Source organism: Asparagus officinalis, chromosome 4 (genome assembly GCF_001876935.1).
Source record: "Asparagus officinalis chromosome 4, Aspof.V1, whole genome shotgun sequence".
Classification (NCBI taxonomy): Eukaryota; Viridiplantae; Streptophyta; class Magnoliopsida; order Asparagales; family Asparagaceae; genus Asparagus; species Asparagus officinalis.
Window position 1 is genome coordinate 136540229 of NC_033797.1, and position 14008 is coordinate 136554236.

Sequence of the window (14008 nt, forward strand, 5' to 3'; positions counted from 1 at the left end):
ACTGCAGATTTTTTAAAAAATATTATTGTAGCACACGGGAATATGACAACAGAGACGTGATATTGTAGCAATCCAAAAAAAAATTTAAAAATTTATGTAACAGTTAAAACCGGGTTTACTATAGGAAAAAAAAATATGTCGTGTTTTGCGCGGTGTTCACACTAGGTGTTCACACTAGTTACCTTAAAAGACAAAATAAAGCATGGCAACCGCTCCGAATACGAAGCTCAAGTGCAAGGACTAAATTGGCCTTTTATCCTGAGTCTATATATAGCAGTGTGCGAGAGTGAGTGAACCTAATCAAAGAAAGAAAGAAACAGTCAAAAACACCTTTTTTTTAAAAAAAAAGGAAAAAAAAAAGACAAGAAAAAAGAGTAAGGAAGATGATCATCTTCAACCCTCGATTCCTCTTCCTCGCGGTCTTCGCCGCCGCCGTCACGATCGCTTATTCTTCTTCAGTAAGCCCCCTCTAATTTTTTTATTTATTTTTTTATTTTCTAATTATTATTTATTATCATAAAAAGAAAGAAAAAAGAAAAAAGAATTATCGTCCATCATCGTCGACGGATCTCATTTCAGGACGAGTGCGTGTACACCATCTACGTCGCGAAACGCGGCTCCGTGATCAAGGCCGGCAACGAACTCCCGATCGGCGCTCGTCCTCGCGACTTCCTCCGGCCGCCAGTGTCGCTCCCCGACGCTCGAGTCCTGGGCGGGCTGCATTGGGCGGACCCGGCGACTACTTCGAAGGCGCGGGTCCCGCGCTCGACGCCTTCAGCGGCGCGCGGCCCTGCGGCCTCAAGGCCCCGCTCTGCAGCTAAACTGCCGTCTTACGGCGCCGGGCCCACGGCAGCGGCTGGTTCTGCGACACTGTGGAGGTGACGGCGACGGGCCTCAACGCCGTGGCACTGCAGTCGCTGTTCTGGGTGTAGGCAGTGGCTGGCGACCGACGCGCCGCCGTCCAGCTGTACGCCTACGTTGACGGGTGTGACAGGCGGGCCGGGCGGCGAGGCCGCCCACGGGGCCGAGGAAGCAGGTTCGTGTTTGCCGGAAGCGGAGGCTGCCTCATCTTCCGTGTGATTCCTAGATGCGATGGGCCGGGGTTTTTTTTTGTCTTTGCGGGTTTGGATCCGTGGTGTTTCGAGATGCGAGGGAATTTTAAATAAATAAATAAAGTGTCGGGCACAGTGTTCGTTTTGTTTTCAGATCAAGATCTCGATCGGCATGGCTTTTTCTTTTGTCTCTAGATCTAAATCATAAGAAAGTATCAAATCTAAACTTAGGTATTGTTTTGGGAAACTAATGTAATTTTAGTTGTTATGGCATAAACATGAGACCATAGCTACACGAGGCATAACGTACGTGATACAAATATTTAAGCCCTTTGTGATAACCATCCTTCATTGATTATAAATCTATCCAAACTCTTTAACCTCTCTATTTTTATGACCCTCAATTTCATAAATCTCACAAAGTATAAACAACTAAGGGAGTGTTTGGTTGTACAATTTTATAAAAAAGTTTTCTCAAAATGTCTGACAATGATAATTTTGTAATTAAAAATTTTCTGTAGATTTTCGTAAACTGTGTTTGGTTCAAAAAAATTTATAAAAATATTTTCTGTAAAGTACAAAAAAATACCAAAATTTACAAAAATTAGTTTCCTCTCAAAATGGGAGGAAATCACCCAGAAATCTGACACCACATTGATAATTTTCTATAAATTAAGTTGACATTTTTCTATAAATTTAGGACGTGTTTGGTTCAATTTTTATAAATTATAGGAAATCTTACTATTTTTTATAAAGTTGCGGGCTATTTTCTTGTTTTGAACCAAACAAGCAAAGTACAAAAAACAAGAAAATTAATAATTTTTGACTTCTCAAAACTTTTCCTATAACTTTTAAAGAAATACAAGGTTGGATTAGATGAATATAGAGGTTAGATGATTGTACAGTTTTGGATTAGTGAATGTATTTTTTTTTTTTTACTTCTATATATTTTAGATATTAAAACTTTGATTCTAATTAAGAGTCGTCCCACTTCTAGTCAATTTGGGCATTTAGTCTTTTTAATAAGTAAAACAATTTAGTGAGATAGCCCCTACTTGCATACATGAACTTCTTTTCCAGGCAAGAAGATAATTAAGACACAATTTTCATACCATTAATATCATCTCTCATACAACTTTTCTTTTCTATTTTAGCAGCAGTCATTTGAGGACAAGATAGTGATTTAATCATTAATTAATGTATAAAGTTGAGAAGCAACACAGGACGCTGATCTCATCTTTTTCATGTGCGTTTAGATCTTGTGCGTATACCATACAAATGGTAAATACATTTGTACTAAAAAAGATATATATGATTGATGTAATTATTTGTGAAGAGTAGGCGGAAAAAAAAAACAATATTTTCATGGATAAATATTAAATACTCTATATTACAGCACCAACGGGATTCTCATCCCTCTCCTGTCAACAAATTAAAATGAGTACAAAGAAAAGTGGGGCAACACTGGCGCCATCTTTATGAAGCAACCAAATAAAAATGAGGACACTATAAGCACCCTGAATGTTTATTTTTTCCCCATGCCACATCATTTTCTCCTACCAACTTTGTTCCTCATCTGTATTACAAAAGTAAGCATGAGCAAAAGGGTGCAGGTGATGGAAACTCAAGTGGGCCCCAAGATGACACTGACCAATCAGATGTCTAGGCCTACCATTTACCATTTTAAAGGAAACAAAAAGCATCCTAGCTTGCAAGAAATTCATTCTCAAGCCCTTTGTATTAGAGCCGTGCTATTTGTCACGTGCCCATCTCGCTTGAGAGGGGATAGGGGGTGGGACCCACAGCAGGATGTGGGTCCCACCCCCTATTCCCTCTCGCATGAGATGGGCTGCGTGCCCATCTTAGCGTGACGAATAGAGTTTTGGTAGAAAAAAGAGTCACTTTATGCAACAAGTTCCTCAATGACATATCAATTATATTTGGATAAGTTAAATGGCACTTAAATAATTTATTGTTTAATTATATTTACACTTAAATATTTTTAGTTATAAAAGTAGCACTTTAATACCCTAAGTAGTAAAAAAGTAGTACTTCAATACTCTAACTTGTAAAACGTAGCATTTTGATACCATAAATTGTAAAAAAGTAGCACTTTAATACCCTAAGTTATAAAAAATTGTACACTTAAATACCATGTTGTTTCACCACATTTACATTTAAATATTCTAAGTTATAAAAAGTAGCACTTCAATACCTCTAAGTTATAAGAAAATGGCACTTTAATGCCCTAACATGTAAAAAGAAACAATTGAATACATTCTGTTAGTTGTCACGATATATTCTTAGGAATATTTCCATGGCAACTACTAAACGTCACTAATGTGACAATTTTTACAACTATTAAAGTGTTACCTTTTACAACTTAGAGTATTTAAATGTAAAGAGTGTGAAACAATAGGATTTTAGCCATTTAGATACTAATATTGATTAAACGGTCATCTATTTCTATCTAAATTAGTCATTCTTTATGACCTTTCAATATAGAGCTATACTTACACATGTATTCCCAATATAATTGATTGGAAAAAAGTTAAAAGTTGTATAAGACAAGAAATAATTTGTATACAAAAATTTCTCCTATCAGAACAGAGAGGTGTGGAGGCCAAGAAAATATTTTCTTAAAATGATCAAATTTCTCCGTAGATTAGAAACTTTAATATTTTCTTTCGATTGTTTTATAAAAGTGTTATGGTGTTCCCATCGCTAAAAGTTCAAGCTTATTGCCAAGCAACGGACAAGTGTGCTACATGCTATGCCCCAATCGACTTGGCGGCCAGAGACAAGTGGGGACGACCATTCCGCCGACTCGACGACTTGACATTCCTTTATGTCGACTCGAAAGGTGGAACTTGTCGCATCCCTTTTGTCGAAGATGACTCGCCACGAGTCCACTAGACCATTTGCCAGACATCTTATGAAGCCGACTCGAAATGCGTTACTTCTCACCAAAGTCAAAGGACATCTTCTGCCTCGAGCTTATCCTCGCTGACAACGTGTCAACGTTGCATTTAATGCTTGTCAGGCGCATCAATGCCCCTAGCCCCGATAGCCTTCATGACTCATCGGACCACATGGGAACTGTCATGCCGCTAATCACTTCCTGTTTAATGCCAAAGTGATATATCCCCCACTCGCTAGCCGACACCTGTAGGTGCTGACGCAGCTGCCAGCCCACACTTTGCCACCATCATCCTGTGCTCGGTCGAAGTGATCAATCTATCCTTACATCCTAGGTATATATGCAGGTACTATTCTAGCTTATAGAGGGCTGGAATTTTGGATTTTAATCGAGATCTTGATTTTCAAATCTGATCCTTAAGCAATCACACTGCACACAAGAACTCTCACAGTTCTTATTCACCCCACTCAAGTTCATCAGTTAACTTGATCGTCAGAGATACAACGGAGGAACACAATCATATCCTCTTACGAACTTTTACTTGTGGAGATTCTGTTGGTCTTCTTGTTTTGATGATGTTTAACAAACAATTTACGACTAATATTGTTTGTCTAGTATTTATGGTTTTCTATTTATTATAGACAAACAACATTGTTGGAGGATGAATGGAATTACGCTTTCAACGATCATATCCAATGGAGGTTGGCGAAATTGTGGAGTGAAGCCATACAATTCAAGTTGAAGATGTTGGCCTTCTTGTTTTGATGATGTTTAACAAACAATTTATAACTAATGTTGTTTGTCTAGTGCTTGTGTTATCTATTCATTGTAGACAAACAACTTGTTGGAGGATGGATGGAATTGCGCTTCAACGATCATATCCAAAGGAGGTTGGCGGAATGTCGGTGAAGCCTTGCAAATTCAAAGTTAAAGATCAAGTTCAAGCTTCATCCGCATGTGTACCAAGTTGAGCTTCAATGAAGATCAAGATCAAGCTTGGGTATATTTAGTATAGGTTTATATTATGTGTGTTATATACTCTAAGCTCAATATTATATTCACACACATATTTATTAGTTTCTTAGTATATATATATATATAGTTATATACATATACATCTTGGTTTTTAGTTTTATCCACAAACAAAGTTTTTACAAATAAATTCCAAAAAATGTGTATACATGCTTGTTTTCTATGTGGATAAGTTGTTTTGGTTTAATTTCATAGATATGAAACAAATATATTTTCATATACATACTCATACGTTTTACTTTCTATTGTATTTGTGAAAATATTGTTTTCTTGGTTTATAGACTTAACAATAATCATATACATCTTTTATTAAGTCTACAAAATCATTTCCTGTTTTCGACCTGGATAACGGTCGACCGAACTTTCCATCGGTCGACCGAATTTTTCCATCGGTCGACCGACGGAATTTTCGGTCGACCGACAATATAGCCGTTGCTTTTTAACGGCTCTTTCTCTGAGCTGTTTGCTGGGGTTTTTGGTCATTTCGTTTTGGGGTTTTTGGCTGAGCTTTGAGTGGGTATATATACCCCATTGCTGATGTCTTTTCAAGTTGATTAAGAGAGTTTTAAAAACAAGTTTAAGAAAGTTTTAATCAAGGGTTTATGTTTGGTTTAAGTGTGTTTATAAGCTTTTAAGCATTTGAGTGTTTTGGTTTTGTGAATCACTTCCACAAGAGCTTGAGGAGATCATCTATTGGTGTTTGAGCATCCAACTCTTCTCCTTCCACTCTTGATCTATTGAGAAGTTTTCTAAACTCAATCTAGCTTCATATTTTATATTGTTTGATTATCTTTTTATTAAGCTAGTGTTCATATTGAGTTTAGTTGATTTTATTATCTCTTTGTTCACACACAACCTATTGAGCTTATTGTATTTACATTCATAGTATAATTGGGTTGTGAGATTGTGTATCTTAGAGAGTGAGCTTACAATTCGTTCTCATCCATTGTAGAGAACAAACACTTTGTATTGAGCCTTAATTGTGAGGATACACTTTGTAATACACTTGTACACCAAGAGAGAAGTGTGTGGCGAGAGTCGGGGATCGTCCCAAGAGGAGTGGGGTAGGTGACGAGAGGTTGTAATTCCTAACACTTGAGGGAGACACGTCTAGTTCCAACACTTAGTGGGCGTAGAGTGTGATTGCAAGAGTGTTGACTGTAAAGTTTTCGGTTAGCTAGAAAACCGAGTGTGAGGTGTAAACGTTATTCGGGTGAACGTAGAAAACCCGGTTGTGATAGTGGAGATCTCCTCGAGGTGAGGAGCGGGGACGTAGGTCGTGGGGACCGAACCTCGTAAACATATCGTTTTGTTTGTGATTGCATTGGCGTTCTTATTCTTGTTTTCATATCTTATATCGCCTTTGTGTATTGCTCATCATATTACCCTATCACTTGTGTAGATTGTTTATTTTACCCTTGTGTTAGTTCATATATCCTAGCTCATATTTTTGTAATATCTCATTGATAGGATATATTCATTTGTTCATATTGCTTATCCTAGCTTACATATCTTATTGTATTTTATACTTGCTAGGATAACTTATTAATTAGTTTTAATTGGCATTTAATCGGATTAGATTAGCATAAGACCCTAATCACCCCCCCTCTAGGGTCTAACAATTGGTATCAGAGCTTGGTGCTCTTTGATTTAAGGTCTAATCGCCTTGAGTCAAGTTTACCAAGTCAAGCTTATTGAAGATCAAGATAGCTTGGGTAATTTAGTTTAGGTTTTATATTATGCGTGTTAGTACGTTAAGCTCAATATCATATACACACATATTTTATTGGTTTCCTTGTATATATATGTAGTCATATATATATACAACATAACTTTTGGTTTTCATGTTTATAAATATGAAATTACATATTTTATATTTATTATTGTGATTTGGTTTAACTACTTAGATATGAAACAAATATATTTTTATATACATACTCATATGTTTCATTCTCTATTGTATTTGTGAAAATATTATATTCTCAGTTTATAGACTTAACAATCATTATATATATCTTTTATTAAGTCTACAAAATCATTTTATAATGTTTCAAAACATGGTTAAGCTAAAATGTCAAAACTAATCTTTTATTAAGTCTACAAAATCATTTTATAATGTTTCAAAACATGGTTAAGCTAAAATGTCAAAACTCATGTGTTCACATTTTCATGTTTTAACATGGTTAAGCTAAAATGTCAAAACTCATGTGTTCACATTTTCATGTTTTGGACTATTTTGCAAAATATTAATATTTTTTATTTGGGAAGTCCTTTTTGAAAACTAGTTTTTGTAGCATGTGTATTATCATGTCTACAATCATTTCCCAAGGTTTTATATTTTTCTGAATTTATTTGATATTTTAAACAGTGTTTTAAAATTAGCAAACTGTTTTTAAACCTGAAAATTTCATATATCAGTTCACGGTCGACCGCGCCTTTGTTTTTTCCTCAAGATGCAACAGAAACTTTCGCGGTCGACCGTCACGGTCGACTGTCAAGCTAAAAATTCCCACGGTCAACCGTCACGGTCGACCGTCGAACTCTCTGGAAATTTTCTGAGGTTCAAAAGTGCCTCGTGGTCGCCCGCGAGAATTTCACGGTCGACCACCGATAGCGTAACGGCTATTTTTGGTACAGAATCATATTCCTGATTTTCTGTAATTTTTGTTGTTTTGTTTGGGTTTTGGCTGTTGGTTTCTCTTCCTATATAAACCCCTCAACCCCTCTTCTATCAGCAACCAAGGAGAAAGTTTTAAACAAGTTTAAGAGGGTTTTACAGTTTGTTTAGTTTGTTTTTTGGGGTTTGATTTTACAAAGAGGAGCTTGCATCATCTGTTGAGGAGTTCATCTTCAATATCTTCTCATCCTCTCTTTGTGTTTATAGAGAAATTTTTAAACTCCTTTCTCTAGCAATTTTATTATTGATTTTTATATTCTTATTATTGCTAGTTTGCTATTTGAGTTAGATTTTATTTCACTCATTATTTACACACACCCACATGAGCTTATTGTATTTTCATACATAGTATATTTGGGTTGGTGAGAGTTGTAACAATTGAGTGTGAGCTTTATTGTGTTCTCATCCATATTAGAGAACAATCATTTATTGTAATTGTGCTTATTGTGATGATCACTTTGTAATATACTTGTACACCAAGAGAAGTGTGTGGCGAGAGTCGGGGATCGTCCCAAGAGGAGTGGCGTCGGTTGACGAACTTAGGGAGAGGTTGTATCCGATCTAGGGGTGTTAACGGAGCAGATACGGCTCGGATATGGCACTTACCATATCCATATCCGTTTACCCATCTCGGATATGGATACGGATACGGATATACGTCGGTAAGAAAAATTCATATCCATATCCGCCAAAATCGGATACGGTTACGGATATAGATACGAATATATAAATGGATATGCATGCAGATACAAAAAGGATATGAAAAAACTAGATAGTATTCAGAAAAATATAGTCATGTGATACAAAAAGAGTTCGTTAATATGTTCATTATGATTGAAAAGCTAAGATTAGACATCTTGATCATCAAAATTAACCACAAATACATAATCTAAGAATCAAAACTATCGTAAGAGTATTACCAATATGTATTCGTATATTTTTGGATACGGATACAGATATTTCACTACAAAACTATATCCGCAACCATGTCCTATCGGTAATAGATTTGAGTAACCATATTCGTATCCTAACGAATACGGTTACGGATATTTCCTTGGATACGGATATGGTTTGGCACCCCTAATCCGAGCACTTGAGGGAGACACGTCTAGTTCAACACTTGAGAGGGTGTAGAGTGGGATTACAAGAGTGTGTTAGTTGTAGAGTTTTCGGTAATCTAGAAAACCGTATTGTGAGGTGTAAACGTTGTTCGGGTAAACGTAAAAAACCCGGTTGTGATAGTGGAGATCTCCTCGAGGTGAGGAGCGAAAACGTAGGTCGTGGGGACTGAACTCCGTAATCATATCGTTTGTTTGTGATTGCATTGGCGCACTTATTTTTATGTTCATATATAATATCGCCTTTGTATATTGCTTGTTGATTATATTACCCACTATCTAGTTTAGATTGTTTACCCTTGTGTTAATTATATATCCTTGCTATATCTCATAGTATATCTCATTGCTAGGATATTACCCTTTGTTCATATTGCTCATTCTTGCTTGTAACATATTGTATATCTCTCTTGCAAGAATAATTTGTTAATTAGTTTTAATTAGCATATCTCTTGCAAGAATAATTTGTTAATTAGTTTTAATTAGCATAAAATCGGATTAGATTAGCATAAGACCCTAATCACCATAATTTGTTAATTAGTTTTAATTAGCATAAAATCGGATTAGATTAGCATAAGACCCTAATCACCCCCTTTAGGGTTTAACAGATTCGTCTATCCTGTTTAAAAAACCAGACATAAAATCAGGGAAGAAAGTGGCCCCTTCATCAATCCTCAACAAATTCATCCAAACACAGATATAATTGACTGTGCGATCACTAGTACATCAACAAAAAGGATGTGGAAAAAAATTTCCTTAACAAATGACAGAAATACCGTAATCAGAAAAGGTGATCGCGCGAATTGATGAACATATATTCTTGAAAAAAAATGACCTCTATGAGATTCTGTTATTAGATGTTAGATGTATGAACATTTAAGAAGCTGCATTAATATCACAATTTTCTCTAAAAATTAATACAAAATAAACATATTAGAAATACATAAAATTTTCACAATCCTCTTATACCTTCTAGTTCAGGGGAAAATGAGGTAATCAAGTAGCCTCTTACAAAAGTCCAAATCTACTTTTTCAACCCCAAGTAATAACATATGATTGATTGACTAGATTTTGATCCAATCAAAACTTCCAGAAACACATACAAATTCAAAAGGCTCAACGCAAACATTGAAGAATCCATAAATAATTTTTTTTCCCAAAATTCAACGAAAACGAGCGCATGCAAAGTTTCTTCATCCTCTTATTATTTATTACCGTCCTCATCCTCGCCATCATCAATCAGTCAAAATCATGCGTTTGAATCCGAACAAATCAAATCAACCGAGACCATCAAATAATAAAATAAATTAGACAAGTCAAGCGATCTCCCCCCGGGAGTTGCTCCTCCAAAACCCAGCCCCGTGGAACTTGGCCCACATCTCCTCCTCCCTCTCCGTCACCTCCGCCGACGCGACTTAGCACCACCGTCGTCCTGGGCCCACACTCCCGCGGGCCCCGCGCCGCCTCGGCCTCTCGCTGTCCGACGTCGCATCAGCTCCCCCATCATCGCCTCCCCCTCCGCCTGTCTCCGCCGCCGCTTCACCCTCCTGTAGACCCCCGCCGGAAGCTTGACGGCGGCGAGGACGCGATGTCGATACGGCGAAGAGGGCCAGCACGGCAGATGGCGGCGCACGGTCCGCCGTCTTGGCCGCCCGCCACCCTCCCCCGCACCACTGCGCTGGCGGCGCTAGAGCCTTCTTCGGGCGTCGTCGGAGAGTCCAGCGGTGCGCCGGATAGTCGACGAATCAGTGCATGCCGCGCTGCGGCTGATTCCATCGGGGAGAGAGAGAATGAAAATTAAGTTTTATTATTACTATTATTATTATTATTACTACTACTAGTACTATTAGCGTTTGGATTTTAGGAATGGGAAGGGGAAGAGGGATCCATAGCGGATCCGGGTCTGGATTGTGGTAAAGGATCCGAGAGGGGGTTCCTGGGCGGTGATTATGTAAAGGGGGCGGGTTTTACGGAGAGAGACGGGTGGCGGTTTTAAAAAGGAGGAGATGGTAACTGTTAGGGATATCTGGGAGTTCCTGCGGAGTAGGATAACGGAACGCAATATTGAGTAGTTTACAAGGCGAAACTAATTAAAGCACGTGATTTTTTTTTTTTTTTTTTTTTGGCGCTGAAAGTGCAAAATTAGAAGACTACAGTATTATTGCTTCATATCTGGGGCTCGATCGGATCCAAAATGAATGGTTATAAGGAAAAAGACAAAGGGCAAACTTACGTGTAGAATTTTTGAATACGCGTAGAATTAAGGTAGCTTACGGAATCTAACGAGCCTTAACGTTCGAATGAGAACAGCAGATGACACATGTTTCTCTAAATTAATTAAGCGCTTAAAAGTGAACGGAAAATGGAACACGAGATAAATTCCGACCGGCTTAATTGATTTTAGTCAGAATATGATGGAGGGGAACTCACTGAACTTCCTATGAAAAATATAATTAATACTTGCAATTAAGGATATATTTATATATATATAAAATGTTTCTCTGTTATGTGAATCTTCCACAAAAATATTCCTAACCAGTTCCATAATCAAACCTTCATTGATGGAGGGTAACTGCGAACAAAACACGCATGAGCATCCGACTGACATTTGCAGCATTGACGTAGGACAAAAAGCTATGTAGGATGGAAAAGTCAAAGGTTTCCGAACGGGCCGAAGTTCGCATAGCTCAAGCGAAACGCGCCAACGAGCACGCGGTTCATTGCTCTGCTATGAGATCCGCTACTTTTTGGGCATCTGAGATCGTTAATTTAGGGCCTCAAATTTGCACTTTACTGTTTTATTATTTCCTGTTGGGTATTTAGTAATTTCTTTTAAACTCCTTTTAGGGGTTTTAGGGTTTTCCTTTGGATACTTTCTAATTTGGCATTAGCCATCATCTTCAGAACTGAATAAATTTTCTCTTGAATAAATTTTATCTTTGAGGAAGTCCTCGTGACAATGCTTTCTTGAAAGGAGTCCTCGTGGTAAGGCTTCTTTGTTTTCACCGTTGCGTCAGTACCGCACATCAAACTCACCGCCCGGCAAATGAATTGTACCAGAGTACCAGTAAACTGCCACACTTGGGTCCTAGCTGCCATAGTTCCCAGCTCGTATGCCACTTAACTAATGTTTCTCAACACATGATCAACAGTTATATATATAGCACTAACCTTCACATTGCCCAGGGAGGATATAAACTAATCACAAATAACCTTAAAAGAAATGAAGGTTTAATTTGTGTATGAAATTTTAGTTTGTTGCACTAATTAACAAGTATCTTTGCAGTGTAGGGAGGGGGAAAAAATGCAAGCAGCATAAACTTGTCCCAGTTTTCGTTTATTAGACAATGGCAGTGCTCACGATCCCACGTATCGATCCATAACTATATATATATATATATATATATACATCACAACTTAAAACAGCAAAAATACGTATAAAAGAGGAAATGGTATATATAGTAAATACCTGCACAGATACGGGTCATAAAAATCTGCAGCAGTGGAATTTGAGTGGTCCCCTCCAGCTATCGGATCGAGGGTTAAATCACAACTTTTGCATCAGAAAGGCCTTTTACGTACTAATAATCCTTTTTGGATTTCAGGGTTTGAATCTTAACAGTGCTAAAAGTTTGGGAGTAAAAATGAGTGTTCCAAGCACTGCTCATGCACAGGTCCAAACTCCAAGTAAATAAGTAAATGAATAAATAATAACAGTGGTTGTGTAATGGTAGGGATAAGGGAAATCGGTTAAAGAAAAGGGCTAAGTTGGTTAACCCTTTACAAAAGGTTAAAAATAATTTAATTTCGTTTAGATTTGATGGTAATATTTGGCGAATAAACAAGGGTTAAGGATGCTAGTCGTCCAAATATTCTAAACTATATATTTTTTTTTTCTAAAGTTTTATTTCTTAATTTGAGAGGAAGTGATTATTAATCCTCCTCTTTAGGCAGATTTATTAATCCCGCTAATTGAAGGACTGACTGACTTTTAACTCCGGTAAAGGGTTTGTTAACCCTTTGACCGAATTAATCCAGTTGGATTATTAACCCACTTAAAAAGGGACCGTACAGATTACTCAATTAAAGTCCACGGTATTGTAAATTTCCTATACCTTATATTTATATAATTTCTAACAAATTAAATAGTTTGGTCAAGTGGGCTTAAGTAGCCGTTTTAAGATTTGTTTTAAATAGACGTGTATGAGTGCAAATCCCATGTCTGTTAATCTAGTTTATTTCCTTATTTTATTTTAGTAAACTTTTGGAACTCTCATACGAGATTTCGAAATCAACATTTAAAGGAAAAAATTGAAAAGTGAATACAAATTAAATTGCCAATTGTGAGACGCGCACTACCTTACAAGAAGGCTAAAAGAATATAATCTAAAACTCTTAACCTTGTGTGATATTTGTTGAAATCTAAGAAGAAATATTATATATGGGATGTCAACCCCATAAAAGTAATGACTTTTGTTAATTACACGGGATTGTGAATCCCGTACGGATTAATTACTAAACTCTACAAGATTTCTAATCCTATAAATTTTGTAAAACATTATTTTTGAAAATCGACATAATTTCAACGCACGATGCTTACATGCTGAAATTAGGTTGATTTCGATAAATACTTTTAGAATATGTCGAAAATAATTATTATTTTTATAAAATGGTTTATTTTAAAAAATTCTCCCAAACTAATTAATAATAATAACAAGTGTTATGCCCCTCGGGTGGATCTGCTTTTTTTCTTTTTTTTTTTTTGACTAAAGTTAAGGTGAGGATTGAGAGAATAAAACAATATGGGAGGAGAATTTACAATTATCATGATTTAGGAAAATTTTAAAAATATCTAATATTTGGGGGGCATATAATGAAAAAACCCAAAATGAAACTATGAGTAAATTTAAACTCCTAACAAGTTTAGCTGTTTGGAACAAAATCCCCAATATCTTTAAAATTCTCATCAAACGCCCCAAAACTTTTGGCAAAAAAATCCTCAATAAATTTTTACAAAAATCCCAACAAATTTACTTTTTTTCACTCAACCGCCAACATTTCTTTTTTCCAAGAAATCCCCCAATAGCAAATGTTAGACTTTTTGAAAATTTTCAGTCTTCTTGGAAATTTTTAAAAATTTTAGGAGATTTTTTGTAATTTTTTGCATTTAAAGGGGGCCATTTATAACTTTGGATTTTTAGGGGGAGAGGTG